General features: G+C 38.6%; 1 pseudogene; it reads right to left on the reverse strand.

The window, feature by feature from the left end:
* Window positions 1-10594, reverse strand: part of LOC115190174 (glutamate receptor ionotropic, NMDA 2A-like) — a 13858-nt pseudogene extending 3264 nt beyond the window's left edge.
* Between the last annotated feature and the right edge of the window lie 1371 nt (window positions 10595-11965).

An 11965-nucleotide genomic window follows, 5' to 3' on the forward strand; every position in this document is an offset into this window, starting at 1 on the left:
AGCTCCAGTTCTGGTGTGTTTGTAGGTGCTGTACTTCTATAATACTATAGTTTTACTACACTAATACTTCTATAATACTACAGTTATACTACAATAATACTTACTGTTCTTGTCCTTGCTGGCGGAGGCAGTTCCAGTGCTGGTGTGTTTGTAAGTTGTGTACTTCTATAATACTATAGTTATACAACAGTAATACTTCTATAATACTACAGCTATACTACAGTAATACTACAGTAATAATTATATAATACTTCTATAACACTACAGCCATAGCACTGTAATAATACAGTAATACATCTATAATACTAGAATTAAAATACAGTAATACCACAGTAATAATTTTATCATACTGCAGTAATACAACATTAATACTTTCTGTTCTTGGCCTTGCTGGAGGAGGCATCTCCAGTGTTGTTGTGTTTGTAGGTGCTGTACTTCTATAATTCTATAGTAATACTACATTACTACTTTTATAATACTACAGTAATACTACAGTAATACTTACTGTTCTTGTCCCTCGTGGAGGAGGCAGCTCTAGAGCTGGTGTGTTTGTAGGTGATGTGCTTCTATAATACTATAGTTATACTACACTACTACAGTTCTATTCTTCTATTTTCTATAATTCTACGGCTTTACTACAGTAATACTTCTATAATACTATAGTTATACTACAGTAAAACTACAATAATACTTCTATAATACCATACTTCTACTATATTAATACCGTTATAGTACTATAGTTATACTACATTAATACTTACTGTTCTTGTCTTTGCTGGAGGAGGCAGCTCCAGTGCTGGTGTGTTTGTAGGTGCTGTACTTCTTGTCCTTCAGAGAGTGGAGGTCAGCATCCGCAGAGTGGCTGTGGTGCAGCAGAGTGGCGCTCAGCTGCAGGATGGAAGCGTCCACGGAGTGTGTGTTGGAGTGCTCCAAGTGAGAGTGTCTGAGGTCGGAGTGCGTGTGTGTGAGGTCAGGGGGTTCCTGGAGGCTGTCTCTCTGGTAGAGCGGGGCGGAGTGTAAACTGGACTGGTCTGAGTCTATGGAATAGATCTTCTCGTGACTCCTCCCACTGCCGCCTCCCCCCCCTATTCCTCCCATCCCCCCCACCGGGCGTTTCTTCAGTCCGTCTTTTGGGGGTTTGAACCCCCCCATCCCCATCCTGGGCCCCCCCAGATCTGACTCCATGTAGGAGGGGGGCCGGCTGGAACACTCAGAGATGTCAGAATGGGGTGGGTCTTCTGGGAGGTAACGCTGGCTCTTCATTGTTGCAGGGCCCGGGACAGGGGCGGAGCCAGCAGATCCAGAGGCGGGACCACCAGCGGGACCGGACAACGGGATTGGTCCTTGTTTCAGCGTCTCCACGCTCTTCTTCCATAGGGCGCGGGGTTTGGAAGCGGGGCCGGCCAGGCCGGGGGGGGCGGGGTTTGCCATTGTCGGCGGTAACGCTGACCTCTATGTTGTTGGGGTTAGCATCGTTGAGGTTGAGGGGGTGGTGTTTGGGTATCCCTGGGTACGGGCCTGGGGAGGAGTTATTCAGCAGGTCTTTGTGCCGACCCAGGAAGCCCTGTAGAGTGGAAGTGTTGCTATAGAGACCACCCTGGCCTTTAGGAGACAGACTGACGACAGAGTTACCTAGAGGAGAGACAGTATAACATCTATAAACTATAGAGACCACCTGGAGACAGTATAACATCTATAATCTATAGAGACCACCTGGAGACAGTATAACATCTATAATCTATAGAGACCTCCTGGAGACAGTATAACATCTATAATCTATAGAGACTACCTGGAGACAGTATAACATCTATAATCTATAGAGACCAACTGGAGACAGATTAACATATATAATCTATAGAGACCACCTGGAGACAGTATAACATCTATAATCTATAGAGAACACCTGGAGACAGTATAACATCTATAATCTATAGAGACTACCTGGAGACAGTATAACATCTATAATCTATAGAGACCACCTGGAAAAAGATTAACATATATAATCTATAGAGACAACCTGGAGACAGTATAACATCTATAATCAATAGAGACAACCTGGAGACAGTATAACATCTATAATCTATAGAGACCACCTGGAGACAGTATAACATCTATAATCTATAGAGACCACCTGGAGACAGTATAACATCTACAATCTATAGAGACCACCTGGAGACAGTTTAACAACTATAATCTATAGAGACTACCTGGAGACAGTATAACATCTATAATCTACAGAGACCTCCTGGAGACAGTATAACATCTATAATCTATAGAGACAACCTGGAGACAGTATAACATCTATAATCTATAGAGACCAACTGGAGACAGTATAACATCTATAATCTATAGAGACCACCAAGAGACAGTATAACATCTATAATCTATAGAGACCACCTGGAGACAGTATAACATCTATAATCTATAGAGACTACGTGGAGACAGTATAACATCAATAATCTATAGAGACCACCTGGAGACAGTATAACATCTATAATCTACAGAGACCACCTGGAGACAGTATAACATCTATAATCTATAGAGACCGCCTGAAGACAGTATAACATCTATAATCTATAGAGACCTCCTGGAGACAGTATAACATCTATAATCTATAGAGACCACCTGGAGACAGTATAACATCTATAATCTATAGAGACCACCTGGAGACAGTATAACATCTATAATCTATAGAGACCACCTGGAGACAGTATAACATCTATAATCTATAGAGACCACCTGGAGAGAGTATAACATTTATAATCTATAGAGACCACCTGGAGACAGTATAACATCTATAATCTACAGAGACCTCCTGGAGACAGTATAACATCTATAATCTAGAGAGACCTCCTGGAGACAGTATAACATCTAAATATAAATATTAGATATAATATATAACATCTATAATCTATAGAGACCACCTGGAGACAGTATAACATCTATAATCTATAGAGGCCTCCTGGAGACTGTATAACATCTATAATCTACAGAGACCTCCTGGAGACAGTATAACATCTATAATCTATAGAGACCACCTGGAGACAGTATAACATCTGTAATCTATAGAGACCTCCTAGAGACAATATAACATCTATAATCTATAGAGACCTCCTGGAGACAGTATACCATCTATAATCTACAGACACCACCTGGAGACAGTATAACATCTATAATCTATAGAGACCACCTGGAGACAGTATAACATCTATAATCTACAGAGACCTCCTGGAGACAGTATAACATCTATAATCTACAGAGACCTCCTGGAGACAGTATAACATCTATATATAAATATTATATTTAATATATAACATCTATAATCTATAGAGACCACCTGGAGACAGTATAACATCTATAATCTATAGAGGCCTCCTGGAGACTGTATAACATCTATAATCTACAGAGACTTCCTGGAGACAGTATAACATCTATAATCTATAGAGACCACCTGGAGACAGTATAACATCTATAATCTATAGAGACCTCCTAGAGACAGTATAACATCTATAATCTATAGAGACCTCCTGGAGACAGTATAACATCTATAATCTATAGAGACCACCGGAGACAGTATAACATCTATAATCTACAGAGACCACCTGGAGACAGTATAACATCTATAATCTACAGAGACCTCCTGGAGACAGTATAACATCTATAATCTACAGAGACCTCCTGGAGACAGTATAACATCTATAATCTACAGAAACCTCCTGGAGACAGTATAACATCTATAATCTACAGAGACCACCTGGAGACAGTATAACATCTATAATCTATAGAGGCCTCCTGGAGACAGTATAACATCTATAATCTACAGAGACTTCCTGGAGACAGTATAACATCTATAATCTATAGAGACCACCTGGAGACAGTATAACATCTATAATCTACAGAGACCACCTGGAGACAGTATAACATCTATAATCTACAGAGACCTCCTGGAGACAGTATAACATCTATAATCTACAGAGACCTCCTGGAGACAGTATAACATCTATAATCTACAGAAACCTCCTGGAGACAGTATAACATCTATAATCTACAGAGACCACCTGGAGACAGTATAACATCTATAATCTATAGAGGCCTCCTGGAGACTGTATAACATCTATAATCTACAGAGACTTCCTGGAGACAGTATAACATCTATAATCTATAGAGACCACCTGGAGACAGTATAACATCTATAATCTATAGAGACCTCCTAGAGACAGTATAACATCTATAATCTATAGAGACCTCCTGGAGACAGTATAACATCTATAATCTATAGAGACCACCGGAGACAGTATAACATCTATAATCTATAGAGACCACCTGGAGACAGTATAACATCTATAATCTACAGAGACCTCCTGGAGACAGTATAACATCTATAATCTACAGAGACCTCCTGGAGACAGTATAACATCTGTATATAAATATTATATATAATATATAACATCTATAATCTATAGAGAACACCTGGAGACAGTATAACATCTATAATCTATAGAGGCCTCCTGGAGACTGTATAACATCTATAATCTATAGAGACCACCTGGAGACAGTATAACATCTATAATCTACAGAGACCTCCTGGAGACAGTATAACATCTATAATCTACAGAGACCTCCTGGAGACAGTATAACATCTATAATCTATAGAGACCACCTGGAGACAGTTTAACATCTATAATCTATAGAGACCACCTGGAGACAGTATAACATCTATAATCTATAGAGACCACCTGGAGACAGTATAACATCTATAATCTATAGAGACCACCTGGAGACAGTATAACATCTATAATCTATAGAGACCACCTGGAGACAGTATAACATCTATATTCTATAGAGACCACCTGGAGACAGTATAACATCTATATATAAATATTAGATATAATATATAACATCAATATATAAATATTAGATATAATATATAACATCTATATATAAATATTAGATGTAATATATAACATCTATAATCTATAGAGACCACCTGGAGACAGTATAACATCTATAATCTACAGAGACCTCCTGGAGACAGTATAACATCTATAATCTATAGAGACCACCTGGAGACAGTTTAACATCTATAATCTATAGAGACCACCTGGAGACAGTATAACATCTATAATCTATAGAGACCACCTGGAGACAGTATAACATCTATAATCTATAGAGACCACCTGGAGACAGTATAACATCTATAATCTATAGAGACCACCTGGAGACAGTATAACATCTATATATAAATATTAGATATAATATATAACATCAATATATAAATATTAGATATAATATATAACATCTATATATAAATATTAGATGTAATATATAACATCTATAATCTATAGAGACCACCTGGAGACAGCATAACATCTATAATCTATAGAGACCTCTTGGAGACAGTATAACATCTATAATCTATAGAGACCACCTGGAGACAGTATAACATCTACAACCTATAGAGACCTCCTAGAGACAGTATAACATCTATAATCTATAGAGACGACCTGGAGACAGTATAACATCTATATTCTATAGAGACCTCCTGGAGACAGTATAACATCTATATATAAATATTAGATATAATATATAACATCTATAATCTATAGAGACCACCTGGAGACAGCATAACATCTATAATCTATAGAGACCTCTTGGAGACAGTATAACATCTATAATCTATAGAGACCACCTGGAGACAGTATAACATCTACAACCTATAGAGACCTCCTAGAGACAGTATAACATCTATAATCTATAGAGACGACCTGGAGACAGTATAACATCTATATTCTATAGAGACCTCCTGGAGACAGTATAACATCTATAATCTATAGAGACCACCTGGAGACAGTATAACATCTATATTCTATAGAGACCACCTGGAGACAGTATAACATCTATAATCTATAGAGACCACCTGGAGACACTATAACATCTATATATAAATATTAGATATAATATATAACATCTATAATCTATTGTAGGGGTCACCAACCTTTTCTAACAAGAGAGTTACTTTAAACAAATCAATGGTGCTGCAAGCTACTCATTGTTTTCTAGCTTTCAAATAGGCTCTTTCTTCACCTCTCCCCTGCAACTCTTCTTCTGGTCCTTAGTGTACAAGAGAAAGTAGTGTACTATTTTGTCAACTCTTCCCTTGGTCTTTAGAGAGAAAGTAGTGTACTATGTTGTCACCTTTCCCCCTGGTCCTTAGAGAGAACGTAGTGCACTATGTTATCAACTCTTCCCCTTTATTATGTCTACACCTCTATTGTGGGACTCTGTTACTACATTTATTATGTCTACACCTCTACTGTGGGACTCTGTTACTACATTTATTATGTCTACACCTCTACTGTGGGGTTGTTACTACATTTATTATGTTTACACCTCTACTGTGGGACTCTGTTACTACATTTATTATGTCTACACCTCTACTGTGGGACTCTGTTACTACATTTATTATGTCTACACCTCTACTGTGGGACTCTGTTACTACATTTATTATGTCTACACCTCTACTGTGGGACTCTGTTACTACATTTATTATGTCTACACCTCTACTGTGGGACTCTGTTACTACATTTATTATGTCTACACCTCTACTGTGGGACTCTGTTACTACATTTATTATGTCTATACCTCTACTGTGGGGCTCTGTTACTACATTTATTATGTCTACACCTCTACTGTGGGACTCTGTTATTACTACATTTATTATGTCTACACCTCTACTGTGGGACTCTGTTACTACATTTATTATGTCTATACCTCTACTGTGGGACTCTGTTACTACATTTATTATGTCTATACCTCTACTGTGGGACTCTGTTACTACATTTATTATGTCTACACCTCTACTGTGGGACTCTGTTACTACATTTATTATGTCTACACCTCTACTGTGGGACTCTGTTATTACTACATTTATTATGTCTACACCTCTACTGTGGGACTCTGTTACTACATTTATTATGTCTACACCTCTACTGTGGGACTCTGTTACTACATTTATTATGTCTACACCTCTACTGTGGGACTCTGTTACTACATTTATTATGTCTATACCTCTACTGTGGGACTCTGTTATTACTACATTTATTATGTCTACACCTCTACTGTGGGGCTCTGTTACTACATTTATTATGTCTACACCTCTACTGTGGGACTCTGTTACTACATTTATTATGTCTACACCTCTACTGTGGGACTCTGTTACTACATTTATTATGTCTACACCTCTACTGTGGGGTTGTTACTACATTTATTATGTCTACATCTCTACTGTGGGACTCTGTTACTACATTTATTATGTCTACACCTCTACTGTGGGACTCTGTTACTACATTTATTATGTCTACACCTCTACTGTGGGACTCTGTTACTACATTTATTATGTCTATACCTCTACTGTGGGACTCTGTTACTACATTTATTATGTCTACACCTCTACTGTGGGACTCTGTTATTACTACATTTATTATGTCTATACCTCTACTGTGGGACTCTGTTACTACATTTATTATGTCTACACCTCTACTGTGGGACTCTGTTACTACATTTATTATGTCTACACCTCTACTGTGGGGCTCTGTTACTACATTTATTATGTCTATACCTCTACTGTGGGACTCTGTTACTACATTATTATGTCTACACCTCTACTGTGGGACTCTGTTACTACATTTATTATGTCTACACCTCTACTGTGGGACTCTGTTACTACATTTATTATGTCTACACCTCTACTGTGGGACTCTGTTACTACATTTATTATGTCTACACCTCTACTGTGGGGCTCTGTTACTACATTTATTATGTCTACACCTCTACTGTGGGGTTGTTACTACATTTATTATGTCTACACCTCTACTGTGGGACTCTGTTATTACTACATTTATTATGTCTACACCTCTACTGTGGGACTCTGTTACTACATTTATTATGTCTACACCTCTACTGTGGGACTCTGTTACTACATTTATTATGTCTATACCTCTACTGTGGGACTCTGTTACTACATTTATTATGTCTACACCTCTACTGTGGGGCTCTGTTACTACATTTATTATGTCTACACCTCTACTGTGGGACTCTGTTACTACATTTATTATGTCTACACCTCTACTGTGGGACTCTGTTATTACTACATTTATTATGTCTATACCTCTACTGTGGGGCTCGGTTACTACATTTATTATGTCTACACCTCTACTGTGGGGTTGTTACTACATTTATTATGTCTACACCTCTACTGTGGGACTCTGTTACTACATTTATTATGTCTATACCTCTACTGTGGGACTCTGTTACTACATTTATTATGTCTACACCTCTACTGTGGGACTCTGTTACTACATTTATTATGTCTATACCTCTACTGTGGGACTCTGTTACTACATTTATTATGTCTACACCTCTACTGTGGGACTCTGTTACTACATTTATTATGTCTACACCTCTACTGTGGGACTCTGTTACTACATTTATTATGTCTACACCTCTACTGTGGGACTCTGTTACTACATTTATTATGTCTATACCTCTACTGTGGGACTCTGTTACTACATTTATTATGTCTACACCTCTACTGTGGGACTCTGTTATTACTACATTTATTATGTCTATACCTCTACTGTGGGACTCTGTTACTACATTTATTATGTCTACACCTCTACTGTGGGACTCTGTTACTACATTTATTATGTCTACACCTCTACTGTGGGACTCTGTTACTACATTTATTATGTCTATACCTCTACTGTGGGACTCTGTTACTACATTTATTATGTCTACACCTCTACTGTGGGGCTCTGTTACTACATTTATTATGTCTACACCTCTACTGTGGGGTTGTTACTACATTTATTATGTCTACACCTCTACTGTGGGGCTCTGTTACTACATTTATTATGTCTACACCTCTACTGTGGGACTCTGTTACTACATTTATTATGTCTACACCTCTACTGTGGGACTCTGTTATTACTACATTTATTATGTCTACACCTCTACTGTGGGGTTGTTACTACATTTATTATGTCTACACCTCTACTGTGGGACTCTGTTACTACATTTATTATGTCTATACCTCTACTGTGGGACTCTGTTACTACATTTATTATGTCTACACCTCTACTGTGGGACTCTGTTATTACTACATTTATTATGTCTATACCTCTACTGTGGGACTCTGTTACTACATTTATTATGTCTACACCTCTACTGTGGGGTTGTTACTACATTTATTATGTCTACACCTCTACTGTGGGACTCTGTTATTACTACATTTATTATGTCTACACCTCTACTGTGGGACTCTGTTACTACATTTATTATGTCTACACCTCTACTGTGGGACTCTGTTACTACATTTATTATGTCTATACCTCTACTGTGGGACTCTGTTACTACATTTATTATGTCTACACCTCTACTGTGGGACTCTGTTACTACATTTATTATGTCTACACCTCTACTGTGGGGCTCTGTTACTACATTTATTATGTCTACACCTCTACTGTGGGGTTGTTACTACATTTATTATGTCTACACCTCTACTGTGGGACTCTGTTACTACATTTATTATGTCTACACCTCTACTGTGGGACTCTGTTATTACTACATTTATTATGTCTATACCTCTACTGTGGGGCTCGGTTACTACATTTATTATGTCTACACCTCTACTGTGGGGCTCTGTTACTACATTTATTATGTCTACACCTCTACTGTGGGACTCTGTTACTACATTTATTATGTCTATACCTCTACTGTGGGACTCTGTTACTACATTTATTATGTCTACACCTCTACTGTGGGACTCTGTTATTACTACATTTATTATGTCTACCTTTCTTCTACAGACACTTTAATAGATACTTTTAAATTATATTATGTTAGCTAATCATTACTATAACAAATGCAAAACATATATATTTAAAAAAAAAAAAGTAAAAGTATAATTGTTAGAGATGACTAATGTTACTGTGCCCTTTACAACAACAAAAAAACACTTAAATGAGTGTAAATTTGCATTGGGAGTGCCAATATGGCCGACTTGTACCTTCAAAGCCTTTCATAGCATCAGCAGTTCAAGATTTATATACATCATTCGGTACGACAGTTGAAATAAGCTGATGAGGCATTTTTAAGTTACATTCTTTAAAAATCAAAGGATATATATCATGAATTTATTTTAAAAGTAAAAAAAATGTAAGTAACAATTGCAGATTTTCCTTTTAATTTCCTGATAAAATTCCCCAAATTTCCCTGAAGTTCCGGTTGGAATATTCCCAGGGAATTTGAAATCCTCTAACCAGGTATTTTTTGGAAAAGTTCCTGTAATTCTATTAGTTTTTTGCTGGGTTAGAGATGTGAGGTCAGGGGTTAGAGGTTAGAGGTTTATCATACCTTTCATCATGTTGATGATACCGGGCTGCAGCAGGGCCGGGGAGCGTTTAGGAGAAGAAGACAGGCTGATCTTCTTAGCTGACTTCAGAAGGTGTAACATGTTGGCCTGAGGAGAGAAGTCTAACTCTGGAGGCTTCTTCTTTAACTCTATATGGACCCCGTGGACACAAGACCAGATACCCTGGAGAGGAGGAGGAGAGGAGGAGGATGAGAGGAGGAGGAAAAGAGGAGGAGGAGGAAGAGAAGAGGGGGGTGATGATGATGATGGTGATGGAGGGGCGGGGGGAAGGGAGGAGAATAGGGAACAGAAAGAGAGAGGAAGAAGATCAGTGTGAGGCATCACAGACAGACAGACAGACAGACAGACACACAGACAGACAGACAGACAGACAGACAGACAGACAGACAGACAGACAGACAGACAGACAGACAGACAGACAGACAGACAGACAGACAGACAGACAGACAGACAGACAGACAGACAGACAGACAGAGTAACCCTTGGAAGTAGCAGCAGCAGTTCTAATCACTCTGCAGGGTAGAACATTACACATTTTAACTCCTCACTATTCCACCACCCTCCTCTCCTCTTTAAACATGTTAACTCCTTACTATTCCACCACCCTCCTCTCCTCTTTAAACATGTTAACTCCTCACACTCCTCTCGTCTCTGCTCAGCGTACTGCAGCGACAGGGACATGGCTGATAAATAACACAACTGGAGTCAACACCAGGGACATGGCTGATAAATAATACAACTGGAGTCAACACCAGGGACATGGCTGATAAATAACACAACTGGAGTCAACACCAGGGACATGGCTGATAAATAACACAACTGGAGTCAACACCAGGGACATGACTGATAAATAACACAACTGGAGTCAACACCAGGGACATGGCTGATAAATAACACAACTGGAGTCAACACCAGGGACATGGCTGATAAATAACACAACTGGAGTCAACACCAGGGACATGACTGATAAATAACACAACTGGAGTCAACACCAGGGACATGACTGATAAATAACACAACTGGAGTCAACACCAGGGACATGACTGATAAATAACACAACTGGAGTCAACACCAGGGACATGACTGATAAATAACACAACTGGAGTCAACACCAGGGACATGACAGATAAATAACAAAACTGGAGTCAACACCAGGGACATGGCTAATAAATAATACAACTGGAGTCAACACCAGGGACATGGCTGATAAATAACACAACTGGAGTCAACACCAGGGACATGACTGATAAATAACACAACTGGAGTCAACACCAGGGACATGACTGATAAATAACACAACTGGAGTCAACACCAGGGACATGACTGATAAATAACACAACTGGAGTCAACACCAGGGTCATGACTGATAAATAACACAACTGGAGTCAACACCAGGGACATGGCTGATAAATAACACAACTGGAGTCAACACCAGGGACATGACTGATAAATAACACAACTGGAGTCAACACCAGGGACATGACTGATAAATAACAAAACTGGAGTCAACACCAGGGACATGACTGATAAATA

This window comes from Salmo trutta, unplaced genomic scaffold (assembly GCF_901001165.1).
Source record: "Salmo trutta unplaced genomic scaffold, fSalTru1.1, whole genome shotgun sequence".
Lineage (NCBI taxonomy): Eukaryota > Metazoa > Chordata > Actinopteri > Salmoniformes > Salmonidae > Salmo > Salmo trutta.